A 13,723-nucleotide genomic window follows, 5' to 3' on the forward strand; every position below is an offset into this window, starting at 1 on the left:
TTGAATCTTACTTAATTGTGCCCAATAGCCTTATGCTTATTATGTTGGGCCTAATTTCTTATGTTTATTAAGTTAGACACTTAGTCTTGTATTCAATAAGTAGGTCTAAAATCTTATATCTTCTAAATTGGGCCTAAGGTCTTAGTGTCTTTCCTTAGCCTCTATACCCATAAAACTGAGGCCCTTACTAAATCACTCTTGGGCTTCTCTAAATCCATCCAATATTTATAACCCATTAATATGCCACGTGTCATTCTTCCATTGGTCTCTTGGCATCTTATCCTCAAAATTAATAAAGCACTAAAAATTCTCCAAAGTAATATTATTAAACCAATTAAGCTCCAAAAATGTCATTTTTCTCAAAATCAATATTGCATTAGAATCTTCCAATAATTTTACCAAACCTAAAGTATATGGCCCTTTTGCCAACTCAAATATCCAAAAAAATATTCTTATTCTCAAATAGCCCAACTTCTACTTAGCTAGGGTCAAAGCTAAGTGGGGGTCAAGGCCTATGGTATTTTTAACTGGGGTGTTACAAATCCCAAGACCCAGTTTGGATACAAGAAATATTTTTATCTCATCTTATCTTATCATTACAATTTTTTTTAAATTTTCATACAAAATATAATAAACAATTTAGCTTTTCAAATCTTAAAACAATAATAATATTAAAAAAATAATATTCTAACAATATTTTTTCAACGTCTAACTTTCATATCAACTTATTTCATCTTAACTTACTATCTAAACAATACCTTAAGTCTCTCATCATAGCTTAAAATTGACATGCTTTGATAAGATCCAGTGACATCCCAAGTTGGGACTTTAGCGAGATGACTACATCCCCATTAGTATACTACAAATGCATACACGAAAACATTGCTAAAAAGCTTACATTGAACATCTTATAAAGAGAAAATATATTTGTAACCGTGAATTATGTAACCGTCGTGTAATTTTTTTGAAAAAAGTGAATAAAACATGAGACCCACATGAAAAAATTTATTTTTTAATAGTGGACCCCACTCTTTTTCAAAACAAATGTGCGGTATTTATGCACTTCATAGTTATATGTACAATTACTCTCTTATGAAACACTAGTTTATACAAAACCTCATTTTATTCATAAAACTTACTCACTTACAAAGTTGCACTCATGCCTATTTAAAATAATCAAAATAACCTAAGCTAACAAATCATCTTTGGGGGTAAAAGTCCAAGGACCACAATAGGTCTCCTCCTCCTCCTCTAGTGAAGCCTACCTAATTTTCAAAATGAAGTAATTTTGCATATGGAAATGTGGATTTACAACTTTGCACGTGACTAATTATCACTAACCACCCGCCAAGGGCATAATGGCCTGATGACATATGACTGGTTCTCTAAATAGAATATTTGGATTCGAAACTCCCACTCCCTGTATAAAAAAAAAAAAAAAAAAAAAAAAAAAAAAAAATCACTAACCACCCTATTTACAAAATTTCTTCCTTTGGTTTAGCAAATCGATGCATTGCTTGGAAATCATATCACAAGGAGGAATGTTAAAATCTAGGTATAGTATATCTCAACAAAACATTTCACATAACAAGATAGTGTAAATAGCATGTTCATTATGCATGTTTTACGATATAAGTTCATTCTCTAGAAAATCCATGACCAACATAAGATCCTTCTTTGGAAAATAGCTTAGGATATTCTTATAGGCCCCAAGGTGGATCAAGTTGTAAAGATCTTTTGCAAGTTTCAGATGTGGCAATTATAAGATCAAGAGTTAGGAACATTAAGGAAGCTACGCAAGGATGGATAAAATCCACTTGGGACAAGTCTAGCAAGAGCCCACAATTCCAGATGGGTTTGAGAGAAGGAAATCTAGTTCTCATCCACATGATACAAGCAATGGAAGAGTCTAACATAAATTATGGCCTATATATTATATTTATGTGATTAAAGGCCTTGAATTTGTTTATCTTATTAAAATGACTTATTTTATTAGTTATAGGAATTAGTTTAGAATAATTTGGCTTGAGGATGCTTGACCCATATATATTTTACTTTGTTGAATTAAGGTTTCAAAAGGCAAAGTATTGTAGCGATACTGTAGCCGTGCACTGTAGCAGTAGCATTATTTATTCAGGGGTATTTTTGGAAGACAAATTTTATTTTAGCCTAGGGTTTAATTAGGTTTTAGTATAAATACTCCTTATTGCCACATTTTGAAGTTTATAAAAGTTTATGAAAATTGATGGATTTTATTCCTTGTGAGTTAAGTTTAATCTCCTATTGTTCTTTATTAAACGTTTGAACTTATCAAAAGTAAATCACAACCTTTGTGGTGTTCCTCCTTTGTAATTTGGGTTCTTGAGACGGGTTCTTCAATAGGTCTAGATTTTAACATAATCTAAGTTCTTGAAACGAGTTCTCAACGGGTCTAGATTCTCTATCCATTGATTTGATTTTGGCTTTCTTGGGTAAGTTTTCAAATTGATTGTGGGTTCAAGGAATTCTCTTCCCACCAGTTCATTTCATTTGGTATTCAGAACTCGGTTTCCAATCAGGTATTGTTCTATCTTTTAATTATTACATCTTTAAATTTAATTCTAGGGCTTTATTGTTCTAGGATTCTAGAAAAAAAAAAGTGCAAAAATTCCTTAATCTTGGGCTGCTGAAATTTGCTTTATTAGGGTTTCTAAATTTTAGGGCTTCTTGTATTTTTGAATTGTTAATTGCTTGGAGTTTCGTTTCATTATTTCCTTCTACTTTTTGTCAATTTTTGTGTGTTCAAGTTCAATTGTTTGATTTACACAATTGAATATTGCTGTTTGTGATTGAATTAGTGAGAAAAGAAACGAAAAGTAAGGAAAATACTAGAAAAGAAAAGAAAGGAAAGGAAAGGAAAAGAAAGGAAAAGAAAAGAAAATTTAGGAAAAAAAAAGAAGAAGAGAGAGAAATGGATTTTGTGTATAGTTGTTTGAAATACTTGCAATATGAAAATTGAGTGATTAGACATTGATTAAGTTTTATCATCAAAGGGTCTGAATACATCTTTCTTATTGGTATCTTGTTTTGTGATTAATCTTTCCCTCGTTCAAATTTCCTTGATTCTCATATCATTTTATATCTTTCGTATTTTTTCTTGTTTTTATTTCTTGGACCTAATTACTAGTTGTAATAAAATAAGGTTATATTGTCTTGATTGAATTCAATTAGTTTTTAAAGAACTTGAGTGGGAAAACTTTTGAAGTAAAATGCAAGAAAGTGTGAGATTATTATCGAAAAAAAGTCAAGTAAGAGTGAAACACGAGTAGACTGCCATTATTCGAGTGTAAACATATAAGGAAGCGAGCGTGTGAGGTCTTTTTTCACTAACATTCTTTTTGTGCAGTGCATACGATGTCTCATAAAGGTGACTCATCACCAAAAGGGATGGTTGACAACTCCTTTGTGTTGCAGGTCATGCAACAATAATTCGAGCGGTTGAACATGGTGTTAGGGGAAGTAAATGATAGGATGGATCAATGAAGTGCATTGATTAGAAATCTGCAAAGTGGAAGAGATATAAGGAGACGTGAGCCTAGTATTGAACATGAGTATAAGAACAAGTATGGTGAGTCTCTGGTTATCAGGCATGCTCTTAGTACACAAAATAAGATGGATGATACAAAGCAGTAGAGAGAAAATATTTTTCATACTAGATGCCACATCAACAACAATATATGTAGTATGATCATTGATGGAGTGAGTTGTACTAATATGGCTAGCACTATTTTAGTTGAGAAATTGAATTTAACTACCTTGAAATACCCTAGACCATACAAGTTGTAGTGGTTGAATGATTGTGGAGAGATTAGGGTAAATAAGCAAGTGATAGTTCTTTTTTTCTATTGAAAAGTACAAGGATGAGGTACTTTGTGATGTAGTGCCTATGGATGCTGGCCATATTTTGTTGGGGAGGCCATGATAGTGTGAAAGGAGAGTGACCTATGATGGGTTTAGGAATATGTACAATTTTGAAAATGATGGAAAAACAATCAAACTTACTCCTTTGACTCCAACACAGGTTCATGAGGATCAATTGAAGTTGAAAAGTAAGGTTGATGAAAAAATAAAGAGTAAAAGTGAGGTTGATAAAAAAAGAAATAGAGAAAGTGAGATTGATAAAAAAAGAAAGAGAGAAACTGAGATTGATCAAAAAAGAGAAAAAGAAACTAAGATTGATCATAAAAGAGAGTAAAAGTGAGGTTGAGTGAAAAAAAAAGAGTGCGAGTGAGATTGGGGAAGAAAGAAATAGTGAGACATAAAATGAGAGAGAGAAAAATGAGAGAGAAAAGAAATGAGGTTGAGGTTGAAACATCAAGAAAAAAAGAGAGTGAAAAGAAAAGTGAGAGTGAAGAAAGTGAGAGAAAAATAAAGAAAGAAGTGAGTTTTTGTACTAAGGGGAATTTTAATACTAACAAATTTAACGAACCTTTGTCTAGTGTTGTTATCTCTTTGTTGTAAAGATATAAGGTCGTGATTCCTAGCGGTGTGTTTAATGTATTGCCACCTATTAGATAGATAAAGTAATACATTAATTTTGTGTCAAGTGCGACAATCTCTACCCGAACTTTCTTGGAAGAATGAGTCATTGACACACTTGAATGGACAAGGTAAGTTATTGACTAGAATACATGTTAAGTGAGAGGACTGTATTGAAACTTTCCTCATGTAATCAAATACACACATGGTGAGGAAAATTTTGTTGTTAATGCATTAGCAAGAATGTATGACCTTATCTTTATTTTAGATGCAAAGTTATTGAGATTTGAATATGATAAAAAATTATATGCTAATGATGATGATTTTGCTAGTATGTATGGAGTACATGAGAAAGCATTGCTTGGTAAGTGTTATATACTAGATTGGTATTTGTTTAGAAAGAATAGAGTTTGTGAGCCTACTAGTCTTATGCGTGAGTTGCTTGTGCATGTATGTAGTTTGTTGGGACATTTTGGTGTAAAGAGGACCTTAGAAGTGTTTCATGACCATTGGTGGGAGTATTGTTTCCCATTCATTGAGTTTGCATTTAGTTGGAGTAGTGACTTTGGTGTAAAGATGAGTTTAGGCGTATTGCATTAACACTTTCGAAAGTATGGTTTGCCATTTATTGAGGTCGTATATAATTGGAGTGGTTCGGTGTAAGGATGACTTTAGATGTGTTTCATGAACGTTTGTGGGAGTATCATTTTTCATTCATTGAATTGTTGCATGAACATTTGCGAGAGTGTCATTTGTCATTATTAGAGTTTGCATATAATAGTACCATGCATACTACTATTTCTTATTCACCTTTTGAAGTTGTTTATGGTTTTAATCCACTTACTTCTTTAGATTTGATACTTTTGCTTGTTGATGATAGGAGTAGCTTGGATAGACTTTTCTAAATTCTTGAGAGAATTAATGATAATTTATATCAAGTGGATCTTTCACGTAAATATTATGTTTATGCTATTTTCAATATTACTGAACTTTTTTCCTTTGATGTAGGTAGAGATTCGAAGTGAATCCTTTTAGGGATAGAGGGAATGATGGGCCTTAAGGTGGACTAAGTTGTAAAAATCTTTCGCAAGTTTCAGATGAGGCAATTACAAGATCAAGAATTAGGAAGATCAAAGAAGCTATGCAAGGATGAGTAAAATCCACTTGGGATGAATCTAGCACGAGTCCAATATTCAATTTGGGTTTGAGAGAAGGAGATCTAGTTCTCATTCATGTGATGCAAGCAATGGAAGAGTGTAACATAATTATGACCTATTATTATATTTATGTGATTGAAGGCCTTGGATTTGTTTATCTCATTAAAATTGCTTATTTTATTAGTTATAGGAATTAGTCTATAATAATTGGGCTTGAGGTGCTTGGCCCACATATGTTTTACTTTGTTGAATTAGAGTTTCAAAAGGTAAAGTACTGTAGCGATATTGTAGCCGTGCACTGTACCTGCGACACTATTTATTTAGGGGTATTTTTGAAAGATGAAGTTTATTTTAGTCTAGGGTTTTAATTAGGTTTTAGTATAAATACACCTTATTGCCACATTTTGAAGATTATGAAAGTTTATGAAATTGATAAATTTTATTTATTTTAAGTTGAGTTTATCTCCTATTGTTCTTGATTGAACATTTGAATTTATCAAAGGTAAATAACAACCTTTGTGGCGTTCCTCATTTGTAATCTGGGTTTTTGAAATGGATTCTTCAACCAGTCTAGCTTTTAATATAATCAAAGTTCTTGAAATGAATTCTCATTGGGTCTAGATTATCCATCCATTGACTTGGTTTTAGTTTTCTTAAATAAGTTTTCAAATTGATTGTGGGTTCAAGGGATCCTCTTCCTGCAGGTTCATATCATAATCTTCTCACGAAAGACAGACTCAAAAGCTTTATCCCAAACATTCCATCACTTCAATGTCTGCCATGTGATGGTCAAGAAGAATCTCTACTTCACCTCTTCATTGAGTGTCCGATCACCAGAATTCTGTGGAGTCAAAGTGTTTGGCCTCTAAATCTCTCTTCTTGGACTATAAGTTCTATGAAAGACTGAATCCTCATAATTCTCAATCCAAAGATGAATTTGAGATTAATCTCTCAAGAAGAGCACCATTTCCAAATCTTTGCAGCACTGATCCTAGACTTTATTTGGTGACTATGAAATGATATAGTCCACAATCATATTGAACCCTCTCTCCAAAAATTATCAAAGAAACTGAACTCCTCCTACCAGGAAGATCTTGAAGCTTGGATAAGGAAGAAGATGTCAAAATTCGTGAATATATGGCAGCGTCCCTCCCCCCCTGTGGGCGAATCATTTTAGTATCTCTTTTGATATAGCTGTTAGAAACTCATCGTCAACAGCCTCGGCAATTTGCAGAAACTCAAAAGGAGAAACATAGAGATATGGACAGAGGAAAAGCCTTCTACCATACCGATTTTAGATTGGCAAAGCACCTAAAATTTTCTTCAATCCCTCATGAAAGTGATGCCGAACTAGCAATTTCAACCATAAAAGGAGAACTCACGGATTGCAAAATCTCTAATATTATTGAGGATATTGCATCAACATTGTCTTTTCACAAAAGATGGTTCTTTAAAAAAATTGATTGATCTCGAAATCGATTTGCACACCCGGTGATACAATAGGCTGCAATTAACCAACTTAAAATTTGGTAGCATTCTTTTAGCTATTGTCCATTCTAGTTATTTGTATATTGATATTGGAAAGATACTTGTATCCTTATTTCCTTCAAAGAAAGCTTGATTAGGAAAAAAGATACTTGACTTAGTTGCTAGGTTTTTGCTAAGCAAATAGTTCGCCCAACTTGATCGCTGAATGTACTGGATGTGAAATACACTTAGCCATCAGGTTTTGCCAACCATATTCTTCACTCTTCTTGACCGCTGAGCTTATTTAGCCCAAGTTATCATGTACAAGATTGTCAATATCTCATCTATAATGCTCTAATATAGACTCGAAAGGAATGCAAACGGGTGGAGTTTTGGCTAAGGGTTACTCACATAGTCTTGTTTGAATAATAACTTGATTTCAACTCATTTTATCTAATCGTTACAATTTTCTAAATTCTTAAATAAAATATAATAAACAATTCAACTTTTTTAAGTTCTAAAATAAAAATAATATTCTAATAATATTTTATTCAACTTTCAACTTTTATCTTATCTCATCTCATTTCAAACTCTCAATCCAAACCAAAATTCTTCACCAAAATTCCTTCCCATGTGCTATAACCTATTTATTATTCTAGGGCTCTCAAGGCCGTCAAAGGTTTCATCCAAAAGGGCAGGGCTTGGGCAAGTTGAGATAGTGAGAGAGAATGAAATATGGTGCAAAATGGTAGATGGTTGTGTTGATCTATTTATTGGCAAACTTCTTATCAAATGTTTGGATGGAAAATCATATTGAAAGTTTTAGTCATTGGAAAGATACGACTTTTGTTTTGTTTTATCAAAAGTTGCTATCAGACACATCTTATTGAGTAGCCTTGACATAGAGAAATTAGTAAAAAGTGATTTTTTTTTCTCCTTTTTCTTCAGAGATAGGACAAAGTAAGAGATCTAATAAATATAGCTATCATATTTATATAAAGAGTAATGTTAGATATAGTCGTCTTTTTTAAAAAGAGTAGAGTCTATTTTTAAAAAAATTAATTTTTTTATCAAGTACATTATGTATTTACTCATTTTTTTCAAAATAATTATATGACGTTTATGTATTTCATGACTGTAAATATCACAATAATATTTATACAAAGACCAATGCAACTTTGCCTCACAGCGGCATACTGCTAGGCTTGACAGCTAGACATTTTGCATTGTTTTTATATATTTTAAAAAATATATAGAAATCCATTAAAGTAATCTTTATAAATATTTAAAAAAATGAAAAATAAAAAATACATCACCGATCAAAACCAGAGACAAGCCTAAGGGGCAAAGTGGCATTTTTTTTTTGTGAAAATAATATTGTATCCTTTCCCATTCCTATTACTTTGTTTTTGGTTAAATATTAAAATTGTTGATTTGTTTTTTTCAAATAATTTTTGTTTGAATAATATTTTGTAAGTTTTAATTAGATTTTTAAAGTTTTTTTTTTTTTAGAGAAATTTGACATTTTATAATATTTATTCATTTTTATTTTAAGATCTTGTTTGGATGTTGAGATGATCTCAAATGTTTTGAGTTAATTTATAAATAGTATTGTTTTGTGAATTCTATTAAAATATATTTAAATATAAGTACGTTGAGATTTGTGTTTGAGTGTGTGAAATAAGTTGAAATATGTTTAATTATTCTTATACAAAATTGAAAAAAAAAATAATAAATCTCATCAATAATTAATTTTAAATGAGTTGAGATAAATTTGTCAACCATTCACAGCGTAAAAGTTTCAAAATTAGAAATGGAATCTTGAGAATAATGGGTCAAAAATTAAAAGAAAATCATAAGAGCTTACCTTTAGGGTAATGATATCCCTACACCTCTTTTACTTTTACCTTACTATTCAGCTATTACTTTTTTCTCTTTGCTATTTCAATTTAGATTAATAATTTCAAATATGACATCCTTGCATAATTTAGAAGAAAATAAATTCAATCAAATAATGTAATCATGTAAATTAATTCAAAATAAATTCAATTTTATAAAAATTCACTCAAATAATAAAAGAAGGTCAAGTTTTATAAAATTAAATTTATTTTTAATTAAATTATATAATTACGTTCGTTGGATGAATTTTTTTTAAAATTATGCAAGAAATGCCATATTTTAAAATTTTTAATCTAAATTTAAATAATACTAAATAAATAAATAACTAAATAATAAAACAGCGGCTTAGGATATCATTACCTTGTGTTCTAAAATAAATGATATTTTTTTCCTATCAAAAAAAGATAAATGATATTTTTAAATATTGAGCTACTCCTACTATTAAAGTTCCATGTTTTGTTTTTAGAGGGAGAAAAGAAAGAGAACTAGGGCTCTTGTGGAGAAAGTTGAAAATGGAGTCGGTAGCAGAGAAGAAGGAATTGGAGATCCACAACGACAACAATGATGAAAATACCTAGCAAACTCTAGATTCTTCTTCTTCTTTGTTGACAACTACTAATAACACTAATACCAACAACAGTATCAGTAAAGAAGCCCGGCCAGGAACACCAAGATTGTGACCTCAAAGTTGGCCTTCATCCCCTCAAGGTGATAGGCCACGTAAGTCTAAGAACAACATAGGAGTGGACTGCGTTTTGGCAGTCGAGAGTTTTACATGAAGAAGTGGAATGGGTCATAATAGTTGAGAGTTTTATGTTGCAGGATGTGTTTTCTTGTTGCATGTTTATTTCCGTTAGTTATGCTCTGTTTTATGTGTATTTGCATGCTCTATTTTACGTCTGCTTGAGTTCCAGTTGCTGGCTACTAGTTTTCCTTTTTATTTCGGCATTTATGTATGTGGGCTTGCTTATTTAAGCAACCAAGACTTATCAATGAAGGATCATCAAAAAATATTTATCCAAACTGTGCGTATTTTCTCACTCGAAGAGAAAAAATTCATTCAAATTGTGGTTCATTCTTGCCCTAAGAGAAATATTCCGTAGCATTCATTTTACCTCTTAGATTGGGACCTATCATTGGCCTCAGAGCCAGGTTATTTATAGGAACCAACAAAGAATGAATTGAGCAATTGGAGTCTGGGCTCGATGCAGTTCAGGAGGGACTACATCGAATGGAGTTTGGTATGAACAACAAACTTCGCAATTTGGAGGAGACTCTCAATTGAGTTTCGAATGTTTTACTCTGTAATTCGGAGTCCTCAAATCATGGCAATCACCATTGAGAAAACCAAGATGGAAGTAAGCTGATCGTCTCGTCAAAATCAGCCAAGATTGAATTTCCACGCTTCTCTAAAGAACCAATTTTTTGAGTTCCAGAATACTCCCAAAGCCCAGAAAGTTTCTTTGGCCTCCTATCACTTGGAAGGAGAGGCCAACCAATGATGGTAGTGGATCTACAGGACATTCCGAGAAGAAGGATGCGCTCTCTCGTGGGCAAATTTTGAAGACGAACTCTGGGCTCGCTTTGGGCCTTCAGAGCGTGAAGATTTTGATGAGGCTCTTTTGAAGATAAGGCAGGATGGTTCTCTATGCGATTACCTGAGGGAATTCAAGCGCTTGGACAATCAGGTACGAGGCTGGACGCAAAGAGCTCTTGTTGGAACATTTATGGGTGGCTTGAAGACAGACATCGCGGATGGTATCTGAATTTTTAAACCCTAGACATTAAAAGAAGCTATCGGATTAGCGCAAATGAAAGATGATCAACTATCGAGACAAAGGACCTTAGTACATCCTCCACCACCAAGAACCTTGTTAGCTCTTCCGCCAACAACTAGAGCACACCAGTCGCACCTGCAGCTCCTGTTCAGCGACTGATTTGGAATGAAATGCAGTGGAGGCAAGCTCAAGGTCTATGTTTTAATTGTAATGAGCATTTTACTGTAGGTCACCAGTGTCAAGGGTCATGGCTACTCATGCTGGAAGGATACGATTGCAGTGTCAACATTATCTGTGAATATGTCACTGAAGACCAACCAACTGAGGAGGGATGTTTTGTTCGAAATCGGCAATATGGCATTTTTGAAGCTGCGCACCTATACCAGCAGCAAACGACCTTCAAATGGGTCTGGGTCCAACAGCAATTGGCTAAATGAAATAGCTGTTACAAATGTTCCCAACTGACCTTAAAGACAAGGATCTACTTAATGGGGGGAGTATTGATAGGCCACGTAAGTCTAAGAACAGGTTTGAGTGGACTGGGTCGTAGTAGTCGAGTGTTTTACATGAAGAAGTGGAATGAGTCCTAGTAGTTGAGAGTTTTATGTTGCAGGATGTGTTTTTCTATTGCATGTTTATTTCTGTTAGTCATGCTCTATTTTACCTCTATTTGCATGTTTCGTTTTATATGTGTTTGAGTTCTAGTTGTTAGCTACTAGTTTTCCCTTTTATTTCGGCATTAATGTACATGGGCTTGCTTATTTAAGCAGCCAAGACTTATCAATGAAGAATCATCAAAAAATATTTATCCAAACTATGTGGTACTTTCTTACCCGAAGAGAAAAAATTCATTCAAATTGTGGTTCATTCTCGTCCTAAGAGAAATATTCTGTAGCATTCATTTTACCTCTTAGATTGGGACCTATCACAAGGTTTCTGCTCCATCACCCCTGCCTCTCTCTCTCTCTCTCTCTCTCTCTCTCTCTCTCTCTCTCTCTCTCTCTCCGCACACACGTATATGCCATGTAATAACTGAATTATTTAGGTGTAAACTCTTTTTCGTGCTCTACAATAGCCTCGGATTTGGTTTCAACTAATGCTAGGCTGTATGGTTGACAATTTTATAATATTTGGGCCTTTTTCAAACCCAATTTCATTATTGGCCTTGGGAGATTTGTTAGTTCCTTCAGAGATTGGATTATTTGCTAATCTTATGTATGAAGAAATGTAGTTTTAGTATACATGCACTGGAATACCTTCACGTCTGTGAGAGCTTAAGAGCTGTCTGTTGTTTCGAAACCCAAGTACGTCTTTCGTATTGAACTGTTACGGGTATTCAGTAAATAGATGATAAGGGGAGGAGACCAAATTGTTGGTTTAGGAAGTACGTGAGGTTTTCCCTTGGGGTGAGGGTCCAAGATGCCAGTGTTTGTTGAAGAACTAAGCTCGAAAATATGAAATTCTTATCCTAGGCTGTGGGTCAAGGCAAACCTTAAGTTTTAAGTTTTCTCTTTGCTTGTTTTTTTATATTTTATATTTTTGGGAACTCGATGGAAGAAAATAATGAAGGCAAAAGTATTGCCAAGAGCTGCATTCTTTGCTTTAGCATCTCTTAGGAGATTCTTACCATGGATAATGAGGAGACAGTACTTGGTCTTCTAGAGAGAGAGATACAATCCCTTGTAATGCGGTTGCAATTCATGAACAATGGAGCGATGAGTCTGTGGACATTAATTTATTACACTGTCAGATGGCTGGTACTTTATGGAATTATCTTCGGTCAGGTTAGATGGGCATAGTAGATCTTTTTGACTCATGAGATGAATGGGTGGTAGCTCGCAAATTGTAGTGGGAAAAATGGTTCCTACTTGTCTCATTTGGTGTATCTGGAGGGAGAGGAGTGGTAGGAACTTTGAGAATCGGTACACACAATAGTGGAACTCAATGCTCATGCCTCTTTTTTTCAGCACTCTACTGTTCTGGACAACATCCATAGACTTTAATGGTCACTGTACATGTTTCTTGTATCCCTTTCTATTTCTGCATTGATGACTCTCTTGCATACATCTTGTTTGTCAATTGCGCATTTTAAAAGATGTTTAGGGAATGAGATGAAATGAAAATTTTGTAAACAGTCATTGTGAAAAAAAAAAAAGAATTATGTGAATAGTAGTGAAATGAATTGCGTTAAGATGTTTTATTAGGTTTTGGGAAATGAGAGAGATGTTTGGCGAATGAGATGAAATGAAAATTTTGTGAATAGTCCTTGATAAAAAAAAAAAAAAAGAATTATGACTTGTAACCTGTTCTGAATCTGTCCTGCCATTTATGATGTAAGATGATGACTTGTGGTAATCAGCCTGAAATTGATAATTGTCCTAATAATATATTTACACTACCTCTTTGAATCTAGTCGCACCACTAAAAATTTCATGATATGATTTTTTTTTCATTTATGTGGTATAGGTGCAACAGGCAAGGATCCATTATTTCCTGCCCATTTGCATCCTGAATTTGTTTACATATGCATTTGTTTACTGATGACTTGCAAAATTTCGTATTGCAGATTTACAAGATCGCTGGAGTGGAGGCTTTTGGTCGCTCGAGCAAATTCAAGCAGATTCAAACGCTCGACTGTCGCTCGATAGTGAGCTCGAGCGGGTTGCGGGAAAACAAAGATCGCTCGAGCGGAGGCTTTTGGCTGCTCGAGCGAAGTCAGGCGGAGTCGAACGCTCGATGCTCACTCGACACATTGCTTGAGCGAATACCGTATTTTTCCAGATCTAAGGTTTTCCGTCGTCAGAGCATATAAAAGGGATTTTTCACCATTTGGCCGTAACTTTTGATTGGAGAACACTTTTGGAACAAAAAACACAGCTAGAAGGATTAAAATCATCTGTTTTG

The sequence above is a fragment of the Carya illinoinensis genome, chromosome 10 (assembly GCF_018687715.1).
Source record: "Carya illinoinensis cultivar Pawnee chromosome 10, C.illinoinensisPawnee_v1, whole genome shotgun sequence".
In the NCBI taxonomy this organism is placed as follows: Eukaryota; Viridiplantae; Streptophyta; class Magnoliopsida; order Fagales; family Juglandaceae; genus Carya; species Carya illinoinensis.